We start from the raw sequence: 15,546 nt of genomic DNA, 5'->3' as shown, positions 1-15,546 counted from the left end.
GAAGCAGAGACGAGCGCCCTAGCACTCATCCTGGCACTCATCCCGGCACTCATCCCTGCACTCATCCCGGCACTCATCCCGGCACTCATCCCTGCACTCCATCCCTGCACTCATCCCGGCACTCCATCCCTGCACTCATCCTGGCACTCATCCCTGCACTCATCCCTGCACTCATCCCGGCACTCATCCCGGCACTCATCCCTGCACTCATCCCTGCACTCATCCCGCCACTCCATCGCTGCACTCATCCCGGCACTCATCCCGGCACTCATCCCTGCACTCATCCCTGCACTCATCCCGGCACTCCATCCCTGCACTCATCCCGGCACTCCATCCCTGCACTCATCCCGGCACTCATCCCTGCACTCATCCCTGCACTCATCCCGGCACTCCATCCCTGCACTCATCCCGGCACTCCATCCCTGCACTCATCCCGGCACTCATCCCTGCACTCATCCCTGCACTCATCCCGGCACTCCATCCCTGCACTCATCCCGGCACTCATCCCGGCACTCATCCCTGCACTCATCCCTGCACTCCATCCCTGCACTCATCCCGGCACTCATCCCGGCACTCATCCCGGCACTCATCCCTGCACTCATCCCTGCACTCATCCCGGCACTCATCCCGGCACTCATCCCGGCACTCCATCCCTGCACTCATCCCGGCACTCATCCCTGCACTCATCCCTGCACTCATCCCTGCACTCATCCCTGCACTCATCCCGGCACTCCATCCCTGCACTCATCCCTGCACTCATCCCGGCACTCATCCCGGCACTCCATCCCTGCACTCATCCCTGCACTCATCCCGGCACTCATCCCTGCACTCCATCCCTGCACTCATCCCTGCACTCATCCCGGCACTCATCCCTGCACTCATCCCTGCACTCATCCCGGCACTCATCCCTGCACTCATCCCGGCACTCCATCCTGGCACTCATCCCGGCACTCATCCCGGCACTCATCCCTGCACTCCGTCCCTGCACTCATCCCTGCACTCTTCCTGGCACTCCGTCCCGGCACTCATCCCGGCACTCATCCCGGCACTCCATCCCTGCACTCATCCCTGCACTCATCCCGGCACTCATCCCTGCACTCCATCCCTGCACTCATCCCTGCACTCATCCCGGCACTCATCCCTGCACTCATCCCGGCACTCATCCCTGCACTCATCCCTGCACTCATCCCGGCACTCATCCCTGCACTCATCCCTGCACTCATCCCGGCACTCATCCCTGCACTCATCCCTGCACTCATCCCTGCACTCCATCCCGGCACTCATCCCTGCACTCATCCCTGCACTCATCCCTGCACTCATCCCGGCACTCCATCCCTGCACTCCATCCCTGCACTCATCCCTGCACTCATCCCGGCACTCATCCCTGCACTCATCTCGGCACTCATCCCTGCACTCATCCCTGCACTCATCCCTGCACTCATCCCGGCACTCCATCCCTGCACTCATCCCGGCACTCATCCCTGCACTCATCCCTGCACTCATCCCTGCACTCATCCCGGCACTCCATCCCTGCACTCATCCCGGCACTCATCCCTGCACTCCATCCCTGCACTCATCCCTGCACTCATCCCGGCACTCATCCCGGCACTCCATCCCTGCACTCCATCCCTGCACTCATCTCGGCACTCATCCCTGCACTCATCCCTGCACTCATCCCTGCACTCATCCCGGCACTCCATCCCTGCACTCATCCCGGCACTCATCCCTGCACTCCATCCCTGCACTCATCCTGGCACTCATCCCTGCACTCATCCCTGCACTCATCCCTGCACTCATCCCGGCACTCCATCCCTGCACCCCATCCCGGCACTCCATCCCGGCACTCATCCCTGCACTCATCCCTGCACTCATCCCGGCACTCATCCCTGCACTCATCCCGGCACTCATCCCGGCACTCATCCCTGCACTCATCCCTGCACTCCATCCCTGCACTCATCCTGGCACTCATCCCTGCACTCATCCCTGCACTCATCCCTGCACTCATCCCGGCACTCCATCCCTGCACCCCATCCCGGCACTCCATCCCTGCACTCATCCCAGCACTCATCCCTGCACTCATCCCTGCACTCCATCCCTGCACTCATCCCGGCACTCATCCCGGCACTCATCCCTGCACTCATCCCTGCACTCACCCCTGCACTCATCCCTGCACTCATCCCTGCACTCATCCCGGCACTCATCCCTGCACTCATCCCTGCACTCATCCCGGCACTCATCCCGGCACTCATCCCTGCACCCCATCCCTGCACTCATCCCTGCACTCATCCCGGCACTCATCCCTGCACTCATCCCTGCACTCATTCCGCCACTCATCCCTGCACTCATCCCTGCACCCCATCCCTGCACTCATCCCTGCACTCATCCCTGCACTCATCCCTGCACTCATCCCGCCACACATCCCTGCACTCATCCCTGCACCCCATCCCTGCACTCATCCCTGCACTCATCCCTGCACTCATCCCTGCACTCATCCCTGCACCCCATCCCTGCACTCATCCCTGCACTCATCCCGGCACTCATCCCGGCACTCATCCCTGCACTCATCCCGCCACTCATCCCTGCACTCATCCCTGCACTCATCCCGCCACTCATCCCTGCACTCATCCCTGCACCCCATCCCTGCACTCATCCCTGCACTCATCCCTGCACTCATCCCTGCACTCATCCCGGCACTCATCCCTGCACTCATCCCGGCACTCATCCCGGCACTCATCCCTGCACTCCATCCCTGCACTCATCCCGGCACTCCATCCCGGCACTCATCCCTGCACTCATCCCTGCACTCATCCCTGCACTCACCCCTGCACTCATCCCGGCACTCATCCCTGCACTCACCCCTGCACTCATCCCTGCACTCACCCCTGCACTCATCCCTGCACTCACCCCTGCACTCATCCCGGCACTCATCCCTGCACTCATCCCTGCACTCATCCCTGCACTCATCCCGGCACTCATCCCGGCACTCATCCCTGCACTCATCCCGGCACTCATCCCTGCACTCATCCCTGCACTCACCCCTGCACTCATCCCTGCACTCACCCCTGCACTCATCCCGGCACTCATCCCTGCACTCATCCCTGCACTCATCCCTGCACTCATCCCGGCACTCATCCCGGCACTCATCCCTGCACTCATCCCTGCACTCATCCCGGCACTCCATCCCGGCACTCATCCCAGCACTCATCCCTGCACTCATCCCTGCACTCATCCCTGCACTCATCCCGGCACTCATCCCGGCACTCATCCCTGCACTCATCCCGGCACTCCATCCCGGCACTCATCCCAGCACTCATCCCTGCACTCATCCCTGCACTCATCCCAGCACTCATCCCTGCACTCATCCCAGCACTCATCCCTGCACTCATCCCTGCACTCATCCCTGCACTCATCCCGGCACTCATCCCGGCACTCATCCCTGCACTCATCCCGGCACTCCATCCCGGCACTCATCCCAGCACTCATCCCTGCACTCATCCCTGCACTCATCCCAGCACTCATCCCTGCACTCATCCCTGCACTCATCCCTGCACTCATCCCGGCACTCCATCCCGGCACTCATCCCAGCACTCATCCCTGCACTCATCCCTGCACTCATCCCAGCACTCATCCCTGCACTCATCCCTGCACTCATCCCTGCACTCATCCCGGCACTCATCCCGGCACTCCATCCCTGCACTCATCCCTGCACTCATCCCGGCACTCATCCCTGCACTCCATCCCTGCACTCATCCCTGCACTCATCCCGGCACTCATCCCTGCACTCATCCCTGCACTCATCCCGGCACTCATCCCTGCACTCATCCCGGCACTCCATCCTGGCACTCATCCCGGCACTCATCCCGGCACTCATCCCTGCACTCCGTCCCTGCACTCATCCCTGCACTCTTCCTGGCACTCCGTCCCGGCACTCATCCCGGCACTCATCCCGGCACTCCATCCCTGCACTCATCCCTGCACTCATCCCGGCACTCATCCCTGCACTCCATCCCTGCACTCATCCCTGCACTCATCCCGGCACTCATCCCTGCACTCATCCCGGCACTCATCCCTGCACTCATCCCTGCACTCATCCCGGCACTCATCCCTGCACTCATCCCTGCACTCATCCCGGCACTCATCCCTGCACTCATCCCTGCACTCATCCCTGCACTCCATCCCGGCACTCATCCCTGCACTCATCCCTGCACTCATCCCTGCACTCATCCCGGCACTCCATCCCTGCACTCCATCCCTGCACTCATCCCTGCACTCATCCCGGCACTCATCCCTGCACTCATCTCGGCACTCATCCCTGCACTCATCCCTGCACTCATCCCTGCACTCATCCCGGCACTCCATCCCTGCACTCATCCCGGCACTCATCCCTGCACTCATCCCTGCACTCATCCCTGCACTCATCCCGGCACTCCATCCCTGCACTCATCCCGGCACTCATCCCTGCACTCCATCCCTGCACTCATCCCTGCACTCATCCCGGCACTCATCCCGGCACTCCATCCCTGCACTCCATCCCTGCACTCATCTCGGCACTCATCCCTGCACTCATCCCTGCACTCATCCCTGCACTCATCCCGGCACTCCATCCCTGCACTCATCCCGGCACTCATCCCTGCACTCCATCCCTGCACTCATCCTGGCACTCATCCCTGCACTCATCCCTGCACTCATCCCTGCACTCATCCCGGCACTCCATCCCTGCACCCCATCCCGGCACTCCATCCCGGCACTCATCCCTGCACTCATCCCTGCACTCATCCCGGCACTCATCCCTGCACTCATCCCGGCACTCATCCCGGCACTCATCCCTGCACTCATCCCTGCACTCCATCCCTGCACTCATCCTGGCACTCATCCCTGCACTCATCCCTGCACTCATCCCTGCACTCATCCCGGCACTCCATCCCTGCACCCCATCCCGGCACTCCATCCCTGCACTCATCCCAGCACTCATCCCTGCACTCATCCCTGCACTCCATCCCTGCACTCATCCCGGCACTCATCCCGGCACTCATCCCTGCACTCATCCCTGCACTCACCCCTGCACTCATCCCTGCACTCATCCCTGCACTCATCCCGGCACTCATCCCTGCACTCATCCCTGCACTCATCCCGGCACTCATCCCGGCACTCATCCCTGCACCCCATCCCTGCACTCATCCCTGCACTCATCCCGGCACTCATCCCTGCACTCATCCCTGCACTCATTCCGCCACTCATCCCTGCACTCATCCCTGCACCCCATCCCTGCACTCATCCCTGCACTCATCCCTGCACTCATCCCTGCACTCATCCCGCCACACATCCCTGCACTCATCCCTGCACCCCATCCCTGCACTCATCCCTGCACTCATCCCTGCACTCATCCCTGCACTCATCCCTGCACCCCATCCCTGCACTCATCCCTGCACTCATCCCGGCACTCATCCCGGCACTCATCCCTGCACTCATCCCGCCACTCATCCCTGCACTCATCCCTGCACTCATCCCGCCACTCATCCCTGCACTCATCCCTGCACCCCATCCCTGCACTCATCCCTGCACTCATCCCTGCACTCATCCCTGCACTCATCCCGGCACTCATCCCTGCACTCATCCCGGCACTCATCCCGGCACTCATCCCTGCACTCCATCCCTGCACTCATCCCGGCACTCCATCCCGGCACTCATCCCTGCACTCATCCCTGCACTCATCCCTGCACTCACCCCTGCACTCATCCCGGCACTCATCCCTGCACTCACCCCTGCACTCATCCCTGCACTCACCCCTGCACTCATCCCTGCACTCACCCCTGCACTCATCCCGGCACTCATCCCTGCACTCATCCCTGCACTCATCCCTGCACTCATCCCGGCACTCATCCCGGCACTCATCCCTGCACTCATCCCGGCACTCATCCCTGCACTCATCCCTGCACTCACCCCTGCACTCATCCCTGCACTCACCCCTGCACTCATCCCGGCACTCATCCCTGCACTCATCCCTGCACTCATCCCTGCACTCATCCCGGCACTCATCCCGGCACTCATCCCTGCACTCATCCCTGCACTCATCCCGGCACTCCATCCCGGCACTCATCCCAGCACTCATCCCTGCACTCATCCCTGCACTCATCCCTGCACTCATCCCGGCACTCATCCCGGCACTCATCCCTGCACTCATCCCGGCACTCCATCCCGGCACTCATCCCAGCACTCATCCCTGCACTCATCCCTGCACTCATCCCAGCACTCATCCCTGCACTCATCCCAGCACTCATCCCTGCACTCATCCCTGCACTCATCCCTGCACTCATCCCGGCACTCATCCCGGCACTCATCCCTGCACTCATCCCGGCACTCCATCCCGGCACTCATCCCAGCACTCATCCCTGCACTCATCCCTGCACTCATCCCAGCACTCATCCCTGCACTCATCCCTGCACTCATCCCTGCACTCATCCCGGCACTCCATCCCGGCACTCATCCCAGCACTCATCCCTGCACTCATCCCTGCACTCATCCCAGCACTCATCCCTGCACTCATCCCTGCACTCATCCCTGCACTCATCCCGGCACTCATCCCGGCACTCATCCCGGCACTCATCCCTGCACTCATCCCGGCACTCATCCCTGCACTCATCCCGGCACTCATCCCGGCACTCATCCCTGCACTCATCCCTGCACTCATCCCGGCACTCCATCCCGGCACTCATCCCAGCACTCATCCCTGCACTCATCCCTGCACTCATCCTGGCACTCCATCCCGGCACTCATCCCTGCACTCATCCCTGCACTCATCCCTGCACTCACCCCTGCACTCATCCCTGCACTCACCCCTGCACTCATCCCGGCACTCATCCCTGCACTCATCCCGGCACTCATCCCTGCACTCATCCCTGCACTCATCCCGGCACTCATCCCGGCACTCATCCCTGCACTCATCCCGGCACTCATCCCTGCACTCATCCCGGCACTCATCCCGGCACTCATCCCTGCACTCATCCCTGCACTCATCCCGGCACTCATCCCTGCACTCATCCTGGCACTCCATCCCGGCACTCATCCCTGCACTCATCCCTGCACTCATCCCTGCACTCACCCCTGCACTCATCCCTGCACTCACCCCTGCACTCATCCCGGCACTCATCCCTGCACTCATCCCGGCACTCATCCCTGCACTCATCCCTGCACTCATCCCGGCACTCATCCCGGCACTCATCCCTGCACTCATCCCGGCACTCATCCCTGCACTCATCCCGGCACTCATCCCGGCACTCATCCCTGCACTCATCCCTGCACTCATCCCGGCACTCCATCCCGGCACTCATCCCAGCACTCATCCCTGCACTCATCCCTGCACTCATCCCTGCACTCATCCCGGCACTCATCCCTGCACTCATCCCGGCACTCATCCCGGCACTCACCCCTGCACTCATCCCTGCACTCATCCCGGCACTCATCCCTGCACTCACCCCTGCACTCATCCCTGCACTCATCCCGGCACTCATCCCTGCACTCACCCCTGCACTCATCCCTGCACTCATCCCTGCACTCATCCCGGCACTCCATCCCGGCACTCATCCCGGCACTCCATCCCGGCACTCATCCCTGCACTCATCCCTGCACTCATCCCTGCACTCATCCCGGCACTCATCCCGGCACTCATCCCAGCACTCATCCCTGCACTCCATCCCGGCACTCATCCCTGCACTCATCCCGGCACTCATCCCGGCACTCATCCCGGCACTCATCCCTGCACTCATCCCGGCACTCATCCCTGCACTCATCCCGGCACTCATCCCTGCACTCATCCCTGCACTCATCCCGGCACTCATCCCGGCACTCATCCCTGCACTCATCCCGGCACTCATCCCTGCACTCATCCCGGCACTCATCCCGGCACTCATCCCTGCACTCATCCCTGCACTCATCCCGGCACTCCATCCCGGCACTCATCCCAGCACTCATCCCTGCACTCATCCCTGCACTCATCCCTGCACTCATCCCGGCACTCATCCCTGCACTCATCCCGGCACTCATCCCGGCACTCACCCCTGCACTCATCCCTGCACTCATCCCGGCACTCATCCCTGCACTCACCCCTGCACTCATCCCTGCACTCATCCCGGCACTCATCCCTGCACTCACCCCTGCACTCATCCCTGCACTCATCCCTGCACTCATCCCGGCACTCCATCCCGGCACTCATCCCGGCACTCCATCCCGGCACTCATCCCTGCACTCATCCCTGCACTCATCCCTGCACTCATCCCGGCACTCATCCCGGCACTCATCCCAGCACTCATCCCTGCACTCCATCCCGGCACTCATCCCTGCACTCATCCCGGCACTCATCCCGGCACTCATCCCGGCACTCATCCCTGCACTCATCCCGGCACTCATCCCTGCACTCACCCCTGCACTCACCCCTGCACTCATCCCTGCACTCATCCCTGCACTCATCCCGGCACTCATCCCGGCACTCATCCCTGCACTCATCCCGGCACTCATCCCTGCACTCACCCCTGCACTCATCCCTGCACTCATCCCTGCACTCATCCCTGCACTCATCCCGGCACTCATCCCGGCACTCATCCCTGCACTCATCCCTGCACTCATCCCGGCACTCATCCCTGCACTCATCCCGGCACTCATCCCTGCACTCATCCCGGCACTCATCCCTGCACTCATCCCTGCACTCATCCCTGCACTCATCCCTGCACTCATCCCGGCACTCATCCCGGCACTCATCCCTGCACTCATCCCGGCACTCATCCCGGCACTCATCCCTGCACTCATCCCGGCACTCATCCCTGCACTCACCCCTGCACTCATCCCTGCACTCATCCCTGCACTCATCCCTGCACTCATCCCGGCACTCATCCCGGCACTCATCCCTGCACTCATCCCTGCACTCATCCCGGCACTCATCCCTGCACTCACCCCTGCACTCATCCCTGCACTCATCCCTGCACTCATCCCGGCACTCATCCCTGCACTCATCCCGGCATTCATCCCGGCACTCATCCCTGCACTCATCCCGGCACTCACCCCTGCACTCATCCCTGCACTCATCCCTGCACTCATCCCTGCACTCATCCCGGCACTCATCCCTGCACTCATCCCGGCACTCCATCCCGGCACTCATCCCTGCACTCATCCCTGCACTCATCCCGGCACTCATCCCTGCACTCATCCCGGCACTCATCCCTGCACTCACCCCTGCACTCATCCCTGCACTCATCCCTGCACTCATCCCTGCACTCATCCCGGCACTCATCCCGGCACTCATCCCTGCACTCATCCCTGCACTCATCCCGGCACTCATCCCTGCACTCACCCCTGCACTCATCCCTGCACTCATCCCTGCACTCATCCCGGCACTCATCCCGGCACTCATCCCGGCACTCATCCCTGCACTCATCCCTGCACTCATCCCGGCACTCATCCCTGCACTCATCCCGGCACTCATCCCTGCACTCACCCCTGCACTCATCCCTGCACTCATCCCTGCACTCATCCCGGCACTCATCCCTGCACTCACCCCTGCACTCATCCCTGCACTCATCCCTGCACTCATCCCGGCACTCATCCCGGCACTCATCCCTGCACTCATCCCTGCACTCACCCCTGCACTCACCCCTGCACTCATCCCTGCACTCATCCCTGCACTCATCCCGGCACTCATCCCTGCACTCATCCCTGCACTCATCCCTGCACTCATCCCTGCACTCATCCCGGCACTCATCCCTGCACTCATCCCTGCACTCATCCCGGCACTCACCCCTGCACTCACCCCTGCACTCATCCCTGCACTCATCCCTGCACTCATCCCTGCACTCATCCCTGCACTCACCCCTGCACTCATCCCTGCACTCATCCCTGCACTCATCCCGGCACTCATCCCGGCACTCATCCCTGCACTCATCCCTGCACTCATCCCGGCACTCATCCCTGCACTCATCCCTGCACTCATCCCGGCACTCATCCCTGCACTCACCCCTGCACTCATCCCTGCACTCATCCCTGCACTCATCCCTGCACTCATCCCGGCACTCATCCCTGCACTCATCCCGGCACTCATCCCGGCACTCATCCCTGCACTCATCCCGGCACTCATCCCTGCACTCATCCCTGCACTCATCCCTGCACTCATCCCGGCACTCATCCCTGCACTCATCCCGGCACTCATCCCTGCACTCACCCCTGCACTCATCCCTGCACTCATCCCTGCACTCATCCCGGCACTCATCCCTGCACTCATCCCTGCACTCATCCCTGCACTCATCCCGGCACTCATCCCTGCACTCATCCCGGCACTCATCCCGGCACTCATCCCTGCACTCATCCCGGCACTCATCCCTGCACTCATCCCTGCACTCATCCCTGCACTCATCCCGGCACTCATCCCTGCACTCATCCCGGCACTCATCCCTGCACTCACCCCTGCACTCATCCCTGCACTCATCCCTGCACTCATCCCGGCACTCATCCCTGCACTCATCCCGGCACTCATCCCTGCACTCATCCCTGCACTCATCCCTGCACTCATCCCGGCACTCATCCCTGCACTCATCCCGGCACTCATTCCTGCACTCACCCCTGCACTCACCCCTGCACTCATCCCTGCACTCATCCCTGCACTCATCCCGGCACTCATCCCGGCACTCATCCCTGCACTCATCCCTGCACTCATCCCGGCACTCATCCCTGCACTCACCCCTGCACTCATCCCTGCACTCATCCCTGCACTCATCCCGGCACTCATCCCTGCACTCATCCCTGCACTCATCCCGGCACTCATCCCTGCACTCACCCCTGCACTCATCCCTGCACTCATCCCTGCACTCATCCCTGCACTCATCCCGGCACTCATCCCTGCACTCATCCCGGCACTCATCCCGGCACTCATCCCTGCACTCATCCCGGCACTCATCCCGGCACTCATCCCGGCACTCATCCCTGCACTCACCCCTGCACTCACCCCTGCACTCATCCCGGCACTCATCCCGGCACTCATCCCTGCACTCATCCCGGCACTCATCCCTGCACTCATCCCGGCACTCATCCCGGCACTCATCCCTGCACTCATCCCGGCACTCACCCCTGCACTCACCCCTGCACTCATCCCTGCACTCATCCCTGCACTCATCCCTGCACTCATCCCGGCACTCATCCCGGCACTCCATCCCAGCACTCATCCCGGCACTCACCCCGGCACTCACCCCTGCACTCATCCCTGCACTCACCCCTGCACTCACCCCTGCACTCATCCCTGCACTCATCCCTGCACTCATCCCGGCACTCATCCCTGCACTCATCCCGGCACTCATCCCTGCACTCATCCCTGCACTCATCCCTGCACTCATCCCGGCACTCATCCCTGCACTCACCCCTGCACTCACCCCTGCACTCATCCCGGCACTCATCCCGGCACTCATCCCGGCACTCATCCCTGCACTCATCCCTGCACTCATCCCGGCACTCATGCCGGCACTCATCCCTGCACTCACCCCTGCACTCACCCCTGCACTCATCCCTGCACTCATCCCGGCACTCATCCCTGCACTCACCCCTGCACTCACCCCTGCACTCATCCCTGCACTCATCCCGGCACTCATCCCGGCACTCATCCCTGCACTCATCCCTGCACTCATCCCTGCACTCACCCCTGCACTCATCCCTGCACTCATCCCGGCACTCATCCCTGCACTCATCCCTGCACTCATCCCTGCACTCATCCCGGCACTCACCCCTGCACTCACCCCTGCACTCATCCCTGCACTCATCCCTGCACTCATCCCTGCACTCATCCCGGCACTCATCCCCGCACTCATCCCCGCACTCATCCCCGCACTCATCCCGGCACTCATCCCGGCACTCATCCTGGCACTCATCCCTGCACTCATCCCGGCACTCACCCCTGCACTCACCCCTGCACTCATCCCTGCACTCATCCCTGCACTCCATCCCTGCACTCATCCCGGCACTCATCCCTGCACTCACCCCTGCACTCATCCCTGCACTCACCCCTGCACTCATCCCTGCACTCATCCCTGCACTCATCCCGGCACTCATCCCTGCACTCACCCCTGCACTCATCCCTGCACTCATCCCTGCACTCATCCCGGCACTCCATCCCTGCACTCATCCCAGCACTCCATCCCTGCACTCATCCCTGCACTCACCCCGGCACTCATCCCGGCACTCATCCCTGCACTCCATCCCTGCACTCATCCCGGCACTCATCCCTGCACTCCATCCCGGCACTCCATCCCGGCACTCATCCCTGCACTCACCCCTGCACTCATCCCTGCACTCATCCCGGCACTCATCCCTGCACTCATCCCTGCACTCCATCCCTGCACTCATCCCTGCACTCATCCCTGCACTCCATCCCTGCACTCATCCCGGCACTCATCCCTGCACTCCATCCCGGCACTCCATCCCGGCACTCATCCCTGCACTCATCCCTGCACTCATCCCGGCACTCATCCCTGCACTCACCCCTGCACTCATCCCTGCACTCATCCCGGCACTCATCCCGGCACTCATCCCTGCACTCATCCCTGCACTCATCCCGGCACTCCATCCCTGCACTCATCCCTGCACTCATCCCTGCACTCATCCCTGCACTCATCCCGGCACTCATCCCGGCACTCCATCCCTGCACTCATCCCTGCACTCATCCCTGCACTCATCCCTGCACTCATCCCGGCACTCCATCCCGGCACTCATCCCTGCACTCATCCCTGCACTCATCCCGGCACTCATCCCTGCACTCACCCCTGCACTCATCCCTGCACTCATCCCTGCACTCATCCCAGCACTCATCCCGGCACTCATCCCGGCACTCCATCCCTGCACTCATCCCTGCACTCATCCCTGCACTCATCCCTGCACTCATCCCTGCACTCATCCCGGCACTCCATCCCGGCACTCATCCCTGCACTCATCCCTGCACTCATCCCGGCACTCATCCCTGCACTCATCCCGGCACTCATCCCTGCACTCATCCCTGCACTCATCCCTGCACTCATCCCTGCACTCATCCCGGCACCCATCCCGGCACCCATCCCTGCACTCATCCCTGCACTCATCCCTGCACTCATCCCTGCACTCATCCCTGCACTCACCCCGGCACTCATCCCTGCACTCATCCCGGCACTCCATCCCGGCACTCATCCCTGCACTCATCCCGGCACTCATCCCGGCACTCATCCCGGCACTCATCCCTGCACTCATCCCGGCACTCCATCCCTGCACTCATCCCTGCACTCATCCCTGCACTCATCCCTGCACTCATCCCTGCACTCACCCCGGCACTCATCCCTGCACTCATCCCGGCACTCCATCCCTGCACTCATCCCTGCACTCATCCCGGCACTCATCCCGGCACTCATCCCTGCACTCACCCCTGCACTCATCCCTGCACTCATCCCTGCACTCATCCCAGCACTCATCCCGGCACTCATCCCGGCACTCCATCCCTGCACTCATCCCTGCACTCATCCCTGCACTCATCCCTGCACTCATCCCTGCACTCATCCCGGCACTCATCCCTGCACTCACCCCTGCACTCATCCCTGCACTCATCCCTGCACTCATCCCTGCACTCATCCCGGCACTCCATCCCTGCACTCATCCCTGCACTCATCCCTGCACTCATCCCTGCACTCATCCCTGCACTCCATCCCTGCACTCATCCCGGCACTCATCCCTGCACTCATCCCTGCACTCATCCCTGCACTCATCCCGGCACTCCATCCCGGCACTCATCCCTGCACTCATCCCGGCACTCATCCCTGCACTCACCCCTGCACTCATCCCTGCACTCATCCCGGCACTCATCCCGGCACTCATCCCTGCACTCATCCCTGCACTCATCCCGGCACTCATCCCGGCACTCCATCCCTGCACTCATCCCTGCACTCATCCCTGCACTCATCCCGGCACTCATCCCGGCACTCATCCCGGCACTCCATCCCTGCACTCATCCCTGCACTCATCCCTGCACTCATCCCTGCACTCATCCCGGCACTCCATCCCGGCACTCATCCCGGCACTCATCCCTGCACTCATCCCGGCACTCATCCCTGCACTCACCCCTGCACTCATCCCTGCACTCATCCCTGCACTCATCCCGGCACTCATCCCGGCACTCATCCCTGCACTCATCCCTGCACTCATCCCTGCACTCATCCCGGCACTCCATCCCTGCACTCATCCCTGCACTCATCCCTGCACTCATCCCTGCACTCATCCCGGCACTCATCCCGGCACTCATCCCGGCACTCCATCCCTGCACTCATCCCTGCACTCATCCCTGCACTCATCCCTGCACTCATCCCTGCACTCATCCCGGCACTCATCCCGGCACTCCATCCCTGCACTCATCCCTGCACTCATCCCTGCACTCATCCCTGCACTCATCCCGGCACTCATCCCGGCACTCATCCCTGCACTCATCCCGGCACCCATCCCGGCACCCATCCCTGCACTCATCCCTGCACTCATCCCTGCACTCATCCCTGCACTCATCCCGGCACTCATCCCTGCACTCATCCCGGCACTCATCCCGGCACTCATCCCGGCACTCATCCCTGCACTCATCCCGGCACTCATCCCTGCACTCATCCCTGCACTCATCCCGGCACTCATCCCAGCACTCATCCCTGCACTCATCCCGGCACTCCATCCCGGCACTCATCCCTGCACTCATCCCTGCACTCATCCCTGCACTCATCCCGGCACTCCATCCCTGCACTCATCCCTGCACTCATCCCTGCACTCATCCCTGCACTCATCCCTGCACCCCATCCCGGCACTCATCCCTGCACTCATCCCGGCACTCATCCTGTCACTCCATCCCTGCACTCATCCCTGCACTCATCCCGGCACTCATCCCTGCACTCATCCCTGCACTCATCCCTGCACCCCATCCCGGCACTCATCCCTGCACTCATCCCGGCACTCATCCTGGCACTCCATCCCTGCACTCATCCCTGCACTCATCCCGGCACTCATCCCTGCACTCATCCCGGCACTCATCCCTGCACTCATCCCGGCACTCATCCCGGCACTCATCCCTGCACTCATCCCTGCACTCATCCCGGCACTCATCCCTGCACTCATCCCTGCACTCATCCCGGCACTCATCCCGGCACTCATCCCTGCACTCATCCCTGCACTCATCCCTGCACTCATCCCGGCACTCATCCCGGCACTCATCCCTGCACTCATCCCGGCACTCATCCCGGCACTCATATCTGGCACTCATCCCTGCACTCATCCCAGCACTCATCCCGGCACTCATCCCTGCACTCATCCCTGCACTCATCCCGGCACTCATCCCTGCACTCATCCCGGCACTCATCCCTGCACTCATCCCTGCACTCATCCCTGCACTCATCCCTGCACTCATCCCGGCACTCATCCCGGCACTCATCCCTGCACTCATCCCTGCACCCCATCCCGGCACTCATCCCGGCACTCATCCCTGCACTCATCCCTGCACTCATCCCTGCACTCATCCCGGCACTCATC

Source organism: Pan paniscus, chromosome 3 (assembly GCF_029289425.2).
Source record: "Pan paniscus chromosome 3, NHGRI_mPanPan1-v2.0_pri, whole genome shotgun sequence".
NCBI lineage: Eukaryota > Metazoa > Chordata > Mammalia > Primates > Hominidae > Pan > Pan paniscus.
This window is presented reverse-complemented; position numbering follows the sequence as displayed.